Source organism: Ascaphus truei, chromosome 4, assembly GCF_040206685.1.
Source record: "Ascaphus truei isolate aAscTru1 chromosome 4, aAscTru1.hap1, whole genome shotgun sequence".
Taxonomy (NCBI): domain Eukaryota; kingdom Metazoa; phylum Chordata; class Amphibia; order Anura; family Ascaphidae; genus Ascaphus; species Ascaphus truei.
The window spans coordinates 82124391-82134649 of record NC_134486.1 but is presented as its reverse complement, the minus strand read 5'-3'; the positions used below and the strand labels follow the sequence as shown (position 1 = coordinate 82134649).

Below are 10259 nucleotides of genomic sequence, written 5' to 3'. Positions count from 1 at the left end.
GTAAGTAGCATTACAGACCCCAGGATGCTTTCGGATGGCAGTAACAAAGCTGGTAAACCTGAGACTTTGTGAGATGATATACAAGGTGCAGGACAAGTGATGATATTTAGCAGGTTTACTCTACGAGAATATGTGTGTGTATGTAAGAGTATGTGTGTGTGTATATATATATATATATATATACATACACACACACACACACACACACAAATAACCCTTGGGGGGGGGGGGTGTATATATCCCTCATCCTTCTATGAAGGGACAGTGCCACCTTTTAGAGTACTCATGTAAATTAATGGTTTACTACACTATGTGTGTATATATGTGTATGCGTGCGTGTGTGCGTGTGTGCGTGTGTGTGTGCGTGTGTGTGTGTGTGTATATATATACACACACACACACACACACACACACACACACACACACATACAGTACATACATACATGTAGTAAACCATTCATTTATCCGACATGTACTCTAAGGTGGCACTGTCCTTCATAGAGGGATCAGGTTAATGTAACAAAGATCCAAACGGCATCCAGCACTAGTTGCCCACACCCTCTTTTTTTTCTTCCCCGTTGTCAGAATGACATTTTGTGTTTTTCACACCATGACACTTGTCCCTTTCCTCCTCACTCCCATGGCTGCTTCGTCTGTTCAGGTGCTGATCAATTAGCAGGCTCCTGAAGAGGTGTGAGCAGCTCCCCGCAGGTGATTGGCTGCCCGCGACCCCGCCCCTCTCCCCGGGACTGTGAGCTGGGCCTTCACTTTCCACCTCTGGGCTATAAGCAGGGGCTGCAGACACCAGATGCAGCTGCTACCTGAGAGATGCAATCACACTAATCCTTCCCTTTTCACAAGCATCTCATCCCATTAGCACACCTGAAATAATAGCTTTAGCGACAAATGTCCCCTTGTTTCGACAATGGTGCTTGCTGTGCTAAGTGACGATTGCTAATAATGCCTTTGGTGGCTGGTTATTTTCATAAGGATGAGAAAGCTCATCTGAAAAGACACTTTGACATTCAGAGAGAGGAAACAAATTGTTCACCGACTAAATTACACGCTGGTACGTTTGCATTGATTGCATGGACGTTAGATGACATGCATTATATTGGTAAAGTTTGGGCTAACTTCTATTTAATACTTTCTTCTGCCATGATTGTTACCCCAGTGTCCTGTGTGTGCTTGCAGAATGCTACAAGTATCTGTGTCTGTAGAATAGACATAGTTGGGACTGAAATAGAATGCAGAGCTCTTAGAAATCAAAGACTGCAGTGAGATGTTTACTTTACTTTATAATAAACAGCAACGTCTCATTGAGTGTTTTTTTTACACAGCAAAGTATTCATATCATAAGTGTCAGTGGTTATGGACGTATTCAACATTTTAGTCATTCCATTAAAAGCGTTTCTTTGTAAAGGATGGACTGGATGTGAATTATCTGTTAACCGAAGAACGGTGCAAAGATGTATTTCTAGCCATGGATTTATGGATATTGTATACATTAAATGTACTGTTGGCGCTTTGGGGGCCTTTTTCTGCAACCTAAAACTATATTACGGTGTTAAATATTAAATAAACCTCAGCACAATATTATAAAATAATAGTGTCCGATTGGGCTCGTGGTTTCTTTGCCAGAAAACAAATATAGCCACAATAATATAAACCGATTACATCTGCTAACACATGATGAAATATATTTAATCTGATCCAAAAATGTAAAAATGTAAACAGTTGAATTATTTATTATTAAAAGCATTCGTTGTTTTTTTGTTTTGTTTTGTTGTAAAACAAAAGGTGCTGGTTGACAGTGTAAATCAGTATTGAGGGTAGGTGGATGACAAAACAAACACTGCAAAGTTTGGATCCACTTGAGGTTTTGGGGAAAAGGACTTGCTTCAGGTTCTGCAATGTGCCACCAGAGACACAGGAGCCTTCACTAGATGATGCATGGACAGTCAGCACAGGGGGTTGACACAACACGCAAGGGCAGAGAGTGACACAAGTGAGGGGTAAACATGAACAGGGGACAATACTGTAGGAAAAGAAGACTGGCAGGAATAGAAAAGGAGGATAAGCACGAACCAGGGATCCAGGACAGACATATAAAGACAACGACGGCAGGAACAGGAGGATAAACATGAACTGGGTAACCAGGATAAGGACTTCAAATAAAAAAACATTCATACTGAAGAGGGACACAGTAATCAGATCACTGGCTGTAGTAGTCATATACATTACAAACCCCAAATACTGTTTTCTCCCGATATGATTATTACAATATTTTTTCCAGCAGTTATGGCCATGCTATGCAAACGTGCACATTAGAAAAGTTACCTTTCTGTGTCTCCAGCCTCTGTAGGGTCAGGAAACTCAGAGCAAACCCGCTTGGTAATGAAGGGTTTTGTTCTTAACTGATTTGGTTTCTACTGGAAACTTTAACATTCACAAAAGTCTTACTACTCCAAAAATGACATATTTTGGGAGAAAGCTTGAGGCATCAGGCCTTAGCACAATATATTTAAGGATGAGCGAGTTAACATGATAAAATGCAGTTACAAAAAAAAAAACACCGAAGAGAAACTGATTTGCCTTTTGATTGCAAACCTGATTTATATTTATCTTTACGTAATATGATACAGTCTTGCGATTGAAGCTTTATGGTCGACTTTTCTGTGTGCGTTTTGTATGTTGGTATGTAATGCCGGTCTGATTGCAGCATAGTTCGTTAAGGTAACTAAGAAAGACTAAATGTAAATGGTGTTACAGTTTCTTGTATTGACTACAAATAATGCAAACATGAATAAATACAACCTCATACATTTTAATATAATTATTTTCATTTGTAGTGAAAAGTCAAAGATAGATAGATAGATAGATAGATAGATAGATAGATAGATAGATAGATAGATAGATAGATAGATAGATAGATTATGGATGGATATAAACACACATTATATATGTATATATAATTTCTGCATTTTTCTACAGGCGTCTGTGCAAACTTTTCATATCATTGACATTTGTTGCAGAAAGAAAAGATGTTGATATATACATTTCTTTTTAAGATATTAATTACTTAACAAAGCAATCATTGTTATTATGTTTGCTATTAAAATTGTCATTGGTAATATTATTGCACATAGTTGTTCTTGTTATGTTATCTGCAGTTGTGCATTGAACATCCGTATTCTTTTAGAGATAACAGTTGTCAGTACTGTGCTGATGGCCACGAATTACAATACACATAATGTGAAGTACACAATTGGTGTACGTTTTAATTGAGTTTAAGGTGTTTAGAATGGTTCAGTTTTCATTCTGCCGGAAAGGGCTAACAAAATAATTCTCAATGTGCCCTTCACCACTTCTGTACCTACACACAAATAATGTCACATTCCCATTCTTTTTATACTGTACTTGGTGGTCCTAATCCAAATTTACATTGCAAACCTTTCGCTTGCGCACCGCAGAGCGATGAGTGGCTCGCCCACCTGGCAACTAAGCAGTTAATAGCGTTCTAAACACCTTCCAAAATGATATATCCCTTCTTCATGCTATAAAAATACATATTAAACCACATGTATATGTTATTGAGTCGCCACGATGAAAAAACAAACACCCTTCACTTCATTTTAACTAAATATTTGAGTAAAACCCAGGCATGTGTAATATATATATATATATATATATATATATATATATATATATATATATATATATAACGTTTTCTCAAAAACTCTTTGTCTAAGTGTGTTTCAATTTCTCTGTGCGCATCACTATATAATATATCAGTCTCGCCCCGTATTTAAATTGAAACGTTTGGTATTTTCAGTGATAATCATGGGTGTCTATTTGCTTTAATGCTATCGTTGTAATAGAATTGTTTTGCCAAGTGAGTTTTGTTCTATATGCTTGTATATACTATAAAATGACATTTGCAGTGAATGAATATTGGTTACTGATATTTGTTTTAAATCATACAAACATATGCAAAATCACAAAGTTTTACTATTAACTAGGAACATAAACACATCTTCATTATATTTTTACATGCTTTACAGTCCTGATCATTTATGAACTAAATTATATACATTTTTATTGTGATTGCATTTTAATATTATTTTGTATTGTTTGTCTGACATTGTTGTAATAAGTATGCTTTCAATGTAATAATAACTATGTAATTGTACATTATTATTCCACACTTAACACATAAAATAACAATTTCCCAACGAATATTTCGAGGAATATTTAGCCCTGCAGTTTTCTAAATATCCACTAGACGGCAGAAAAGATCAAGTCAAAATGCAAAATAATCTTTTACATTTACTTCATTGAGCCTGCGTTTGTTTCTTTAAATTTCAAACATAAAACTCCCTTTGCATATGTCTTTATAGTATTATTGTGTAAATGTAATATCGAACTAATGTTCAGAAAGCAATGAAGCGTGTAAATAATTTGCATAAAGCAAATCACATTCCTCAGTTCAGCAAATTGAATTTATAGCAATGTGAGGCTAAGTAATATATATTTTATACCTTTCTTAATTAAAGTTTTGCCATACATGGGTTTTCAACAAGCACGGTGTCACATACATATAGGGACTGGAACACTGTTTACTTATTAACTATATTGATATATGTTGCTAAATTACACAAAATAGTAACTTTTAAAAAACAAATTCTGAACACTTTTCAAAGCTCACGAGATATACATGTTTAAGGACCGTGGGTGAACAATTGTGGGCTACGATTACTTCTTCAAAGAAGTTACAATATTAGTTTTGAATGGCTATGCAAATATATAAATAATAATTTATCTAATTAACCTATTTGTATCCTTATAACATATTATTTTGTGTGTGTGTGTGTGTGTATGTATGTATGTATGTATGTATGTATATATGTGTGTATATATATATATATATATATATATATATATATATATATATATATATATATATATAGAGGATAGGCTTCAGTCACAGACACATTCCAACAAGATATTCTGTTTTTAAGTAAAAACCTCTCTTGCTTTATTCATTGTAACACCGCCAGAAGAAAGATCAGTGAATCTCGAAAGCTCGCACAAATAAAAGTATTTCGTTAGCCACAGAACGGTATCATCTATTCGGTTTTTTATATGTGTGTGTGTGTGTGTGTGTGTGTGTGTGTGTGTGTGTGTGTGTGTGTGTGTGTGTGTGTGTGTGTGTGTGTGTGTGTGTGTGTGTGTGTGTGTGTGTGTGTGTGTGTGTGTGTGTGTGTGTGTGTGTGTGTATGTGCCCGTGTATGGGTTTTTTTTTTGGCAAGTAAGTATAATACATATATAAAAGTTGAACACGTTGTATTACCAGGCAAAAATAGATTCGTTTACTGTTAGCAGAAAGGCGCTTGTTACAAGTCTTTCCTTTTCTAACCACGTTTCCCTTAACTTTTATATTATTCATTCCGAGTGTTTACTGAATACAGTAACTTAACTATTTTGTCTGTGGCTGTTGGAGAGCCCAGGCTGACCTCCAGCTGACTCCTGAACCGGACCAGGCGTCCTTTGTTTCCTGAAGCAGAATCCAGTAAACAAACCCCCAACTCAATCCAGCGCGGCACTACATACATAAGGGCTCTTAATTCACTTCTCTCCTAATCCCTGCAGCGACCTCCTTCACTTCGCCCGTCTCCCTTTTCCTGCCGTTGCCCATTTGCAGCGTTTCTAAAAGCTAACTTCATCTCTTTACAATCTTTCTTTCCACTGTTCGTGGCTTTTGCCTTTTGGGTACCTTCTCTCCTATCAGCTCCCATCCTTATCGGTAGCATTCCAGTATTATCTCTATTACATTTACATATCTTCTGTTTTCTCCTGTCCTTTTTTTTTTCTTCCTCTTACATACCATCCCATTTTTAATTTTACTTTCTCATGAACTTTCCTAGGATAAATTATTCTCAGTGTGTGCATATTAATATCACTTTATAATACAATTAAGTCATTTAAACACGGTTTCGGTAACAAAGATTTGGTATTATACTGTTGACTTTGACTATGTTTAAACTTCCTATACTTTACTATTTTGTACTATTTACAGATTTCTCGGTTCAAGGCTCACATCATGTCACATTGAACATCTTAATGTTGTCCCAAAGTATGAAAAGCAATGATATACATATTGAAAATACTTGTATTGTTTACATCTAAAAGGAGGTCTCAAAGAATATGCAGCAAAACGCGCCCGGGCAATGCAGTGTAAAAAAATAAAAACTAATTTGACTTGTTCAGTTTTTAGGCAAAGATATAATCTGAAAAGTGACAAATAAAAATAAAATGAAACTGATATTATTTAAAGATTTAAATATACATGTGTGCTATTTGTATTATATGGGCTAAAGAGAATCAAAAAGAGTCACACACTATATTCCAATAATACATACACAAGAATACCCTTTGGTAAACTTCACAGGAAGATCAGGGTGTATAAACCTGATTACAAGTTGAGTGGGATAGTTTAGAATGTGTTTGTTTACTTTCTCCCCTTAACAGATGATTAATTGCAGCCTGGTTAGCCTTTTTATGAGCAGTATATTACATACATGAGTGCAAGTTTTCCTAGCAAGCCCCAAGTCTGAATTGTTTGCTAATTGTAAAATCCTTATCCAGAATTAGGTTTGGGCAAACAATTTGTACTACTGTCATTACATTGCAAAGGAGCTGCTATCCCCAAAGTACTTTTAGGACAGGCCCAGGAGAAGAAACTAAATGTATGATGAAAAACGCAGAATATGGCATTTTAGTACATTATATACATATCTAGTCATAAAAACACACACGCACTTCTACGTGTGTATCTATGTGAACTCAGAGTTATATATTTAAAATATAAAGCACCATGCATTTTATTAAATGTGTATATTTTTTAACCTGGGTGAGGAAGTATGATGGAATTAATATGCCTTTTGTACAATGTCGATATGTTAAGATCAAGGAAGCAGATATGGACCTTTTGATACAAACTACAGTGCAGTTAATGAGAAAGAAAAGAGCCCTTACCTGTACTAGCTCCAGTGCATTCACTTTGCTGTTATTCAGGTCGGAGTCTCTTAGACAACAACATAATACACGTTGGCTCATCGGTAACGTTGCAGCTTCTTGCTTTGCTGACCTGACCTTAGGCTTACTGCCTTTTATTTCACCAAACCCTTCCTGTGCTGAGCAGTCCACGTGTAATTCATCTCTTTTTTTGGTTCATTTTACGAGAAACTTCACATTAGCTCTTTTAAGGATTATTGAACACTATGAGTGAATATTTATTGTTTGATTTGACACGTTTCACCCCCCCCCCCCTACCTAGTCACTAAACAGCTCGATGACAGCTATTTCCTTTTGTAAATGGAAAGCATCTATCTGGAGGATAATTCGGATAACCAAATAGATAAGGCTTGAATGCCATTGTTAGCAGACTATTTAGTAAGGTTTTGGACTACGAAGAACCGAGGAACACAACAGGTTGCCTTGTGATGCAAAGAAAAATATTTAGGATCATACAAATAATCAGAATGCTTCCACAAACACATTTTGGGCTTAGGTAAAAAGTAGAATTGGGATGCATCTAATTGATCATTTAAATGAAGATACCCACACACAATTATAGTGACATTACACTTAGATCTAAACATATGTATTTTATTTTTATTTTTTTCAAAAAGAATTCCTAGAGGCTACACAATTACTCGTGGACCTTATAATACAACTGTGTGCCCTTTTCTCCCCTGTCCTGTGAACTACCTCGTTTTTAAACGGAAGTGCAACGTAAATGTCCCAGACGCAGTGTGGTCTGTAGTGCAAAGTGAACCTTGTACGTGTAGTGACAAGGAGAGATCTGACAGCTACAACAGCAACTTTAAAAGTTACAATATCATGAAATATATAAGACAGGACAACTAACTCCAAATGCACAGTAAAACGTGTGTATATATATATGTATGTATCTACACACATATATATATATATACACATAAATATATATGTATCGAGAGAGAGAGAGAGAGAGAGAGAGAGAGAGAGAGAGAGAGAGAGAGAGAGAGAGAGAGAGAGAGAGAGAGATATGTAGAGTTATCTGTACAGTGTTAGCTGAGCTTAATAATAAAAAATGAATAGACTATACAATTTATGGCTAACGAAATGCTTTTATTTGCTATATATATATATATGTATATATAAATTATTTATTTGCTATATATATATATATGTATATATAAATTATTTATATATATATATATATATATATATATATATATATATATATAAAACAATAATATAATATAATAATATAATAATATTTTATAATATATATATACATATAATATTAGGCCCTTTGCTCTATGGTGCTAGTGTAAGTCTATGTTTGGTTCATGAAGCCTCAGCCTGTGCTGTGGTTACAGATGGTAGGTTTTCAGAGTAAGAGTAACTCAGCTTTCCCCACAGTGCAGTTCTGGCACTCCCTGCAGATCGAAGCGCCCTATGATCGATTATTTGATAATTGATTTTCCCTCTAACCAATGCAAGGTTGGCTTTGCCAGGAAGGCTTCTGATTGGACAACAGCTTCTCAGCTTCTGCCTACTGAGATTTGGGCTAGCTCACTTTCCACCACGCGGAGGGGTTTTTCTTTTTCTGTATCTTATCTTTCTACTGCAAGACTGTATAGTGCTCTGACTTTATTCCGCATCATAAGGAGTATAAAGTATTTGCTTTTCACACATATTTTTTTTCTTACGCACAGGTTAGCAATTATATAACAAAAAATAATGTAGCAATATGCACCATCACTTGCAAAGACGTATATTTGTGTGTCGTAGTGACATGATTTTCTATGAATGCTGAAAGGAAAGTGATGGGAAAGAATGTGGCTTTATGCATAAAACAAAATATATATTCACCGGGGTTGCCACACAGAGATAACAAAGCAGAATGTGATAAATAAAGGTAGCAGTGAAAGGAGACGCATGTTGGAATATAAATTGGTTTTTGACTCACAACACAACACAATAAATGAAACACAAGGAAAAAGTGAGTGACACAAAGTGACAGCCTCGCTGAGCTGATGTCAATGTAACAAGTTCAGATGAATAACCACTTTCTATCCAGAAACCTCCCAACTTTCTCCCGGCTCTGCAAACTGTTACAATATAAGGGGGTGAATGGCAGAGAAGCAGTGCCATGTGACAGCCCCATTGCAAGCTGGTGCCATATACTCCCCCTGTCTCTCCCTGCACCTTTCTTGCAGCCACACACAAGAGAACACACAGCCACACCGGGGACTGCAGTGCAAGCTGCAAATAGTGGCTCTTTTTTCTTCTTCTTAGTTTTAAGTAATATTATTGGACTCTGCTGTTTCCTCCAGTCTGGGATGTCCTCCCTCCTCCTCCTCCCCCCCCCCCCCCCTTCCCAGGCGAGCTAGTTGATGCAGCCCATTGCATTGTGTAAGACGCGACCTGTTATGGCCACCACTGCTTCCGGGTTCCAGCATTCTGGTCCAAACCCAGCAGCTCTCCGCCTGTGCAACACACACTCTACAGCACGCGCACCCGGGCTGGGAGCGAGCAGCAGCAGCAGCAGCAGCAGCGATCCGGGCTTCTGCACGGCGGCGGACACAGGCACTCTCTCTCTCGCTCTCTCTCTCTCTCCTCTCTCTCTCTCCCTCTCTTCATTTCCATTGCATGTGAAAGAGAGAGAGAGGCAGTGAGGGAGGGGGGGGGGGGGGGAGAAATAAAAGAGAGCTGCAGACTCAGGACTGACTGAAGGAAGAAGGGGAAGCCTGATCTTTCTGCATTTTGCATCTGAACACTGTTGTTGTTATTATTATTTTATTTTTTTATTTTTTATGTTTAAAGGGTTTTGACCGGTGCAAAGCGCACAGTGGGATCATCATTCATTCACCACCTTTGACAACCTCGCATATGATTGACAGCTGAAGTGGCAACAAGCCATGAGACTTTGGTAGCTTGGTCCGGGGGGCACTTTTAACACTGATTTGGGGGGGAAACTGGGAAGATTGTGATTACTGCCTCGTCTTGGAAAGCCCGAGAGTTCCATGCTGAATTATTCTGCTGTTTCTATGAGCGCGATCAAGCTGAAGATTTGGTTGAAATTCTCACGACACTGGAAACTTTAAGGGGGATTTTTCATCGTTTTTCTTTTTTCTATTCTATTTTTTTTTTTTTTTTTTTATCTTTTTTTTTTTTTTTTTTTTTGGAGTTGCGTAATTTTTTCT

At 36.9% G+C, this 10259-nt stretch overlaps 1 protein-coding gene across 4 annotated transcripts in view; it reads left to right on the top strand.

Moving 5' to 3' along the window:
- Positions 1-9460: 9460 nt before the first annotated feature.
- Positions 9461-10259, top strand: part of MEIS1 (Meis homeobox 1) — a 109939-nt gene continuing 109140 nt past the window's right edge. For 2 of the 4 annotated variants that reach the window (XM_075596105.1, XM_075596107.1), the window contains exon 1: positions 9461-10259. This exon is cut by the window's right edge and continues 75 nt beyond it. The gene's annotated coding sequence lies outside the window, so the exon portion shown is untranslated. The other 2 variants (XM_075596106.1, XM_075596108.1) reach the window with 2 other exon arrangements.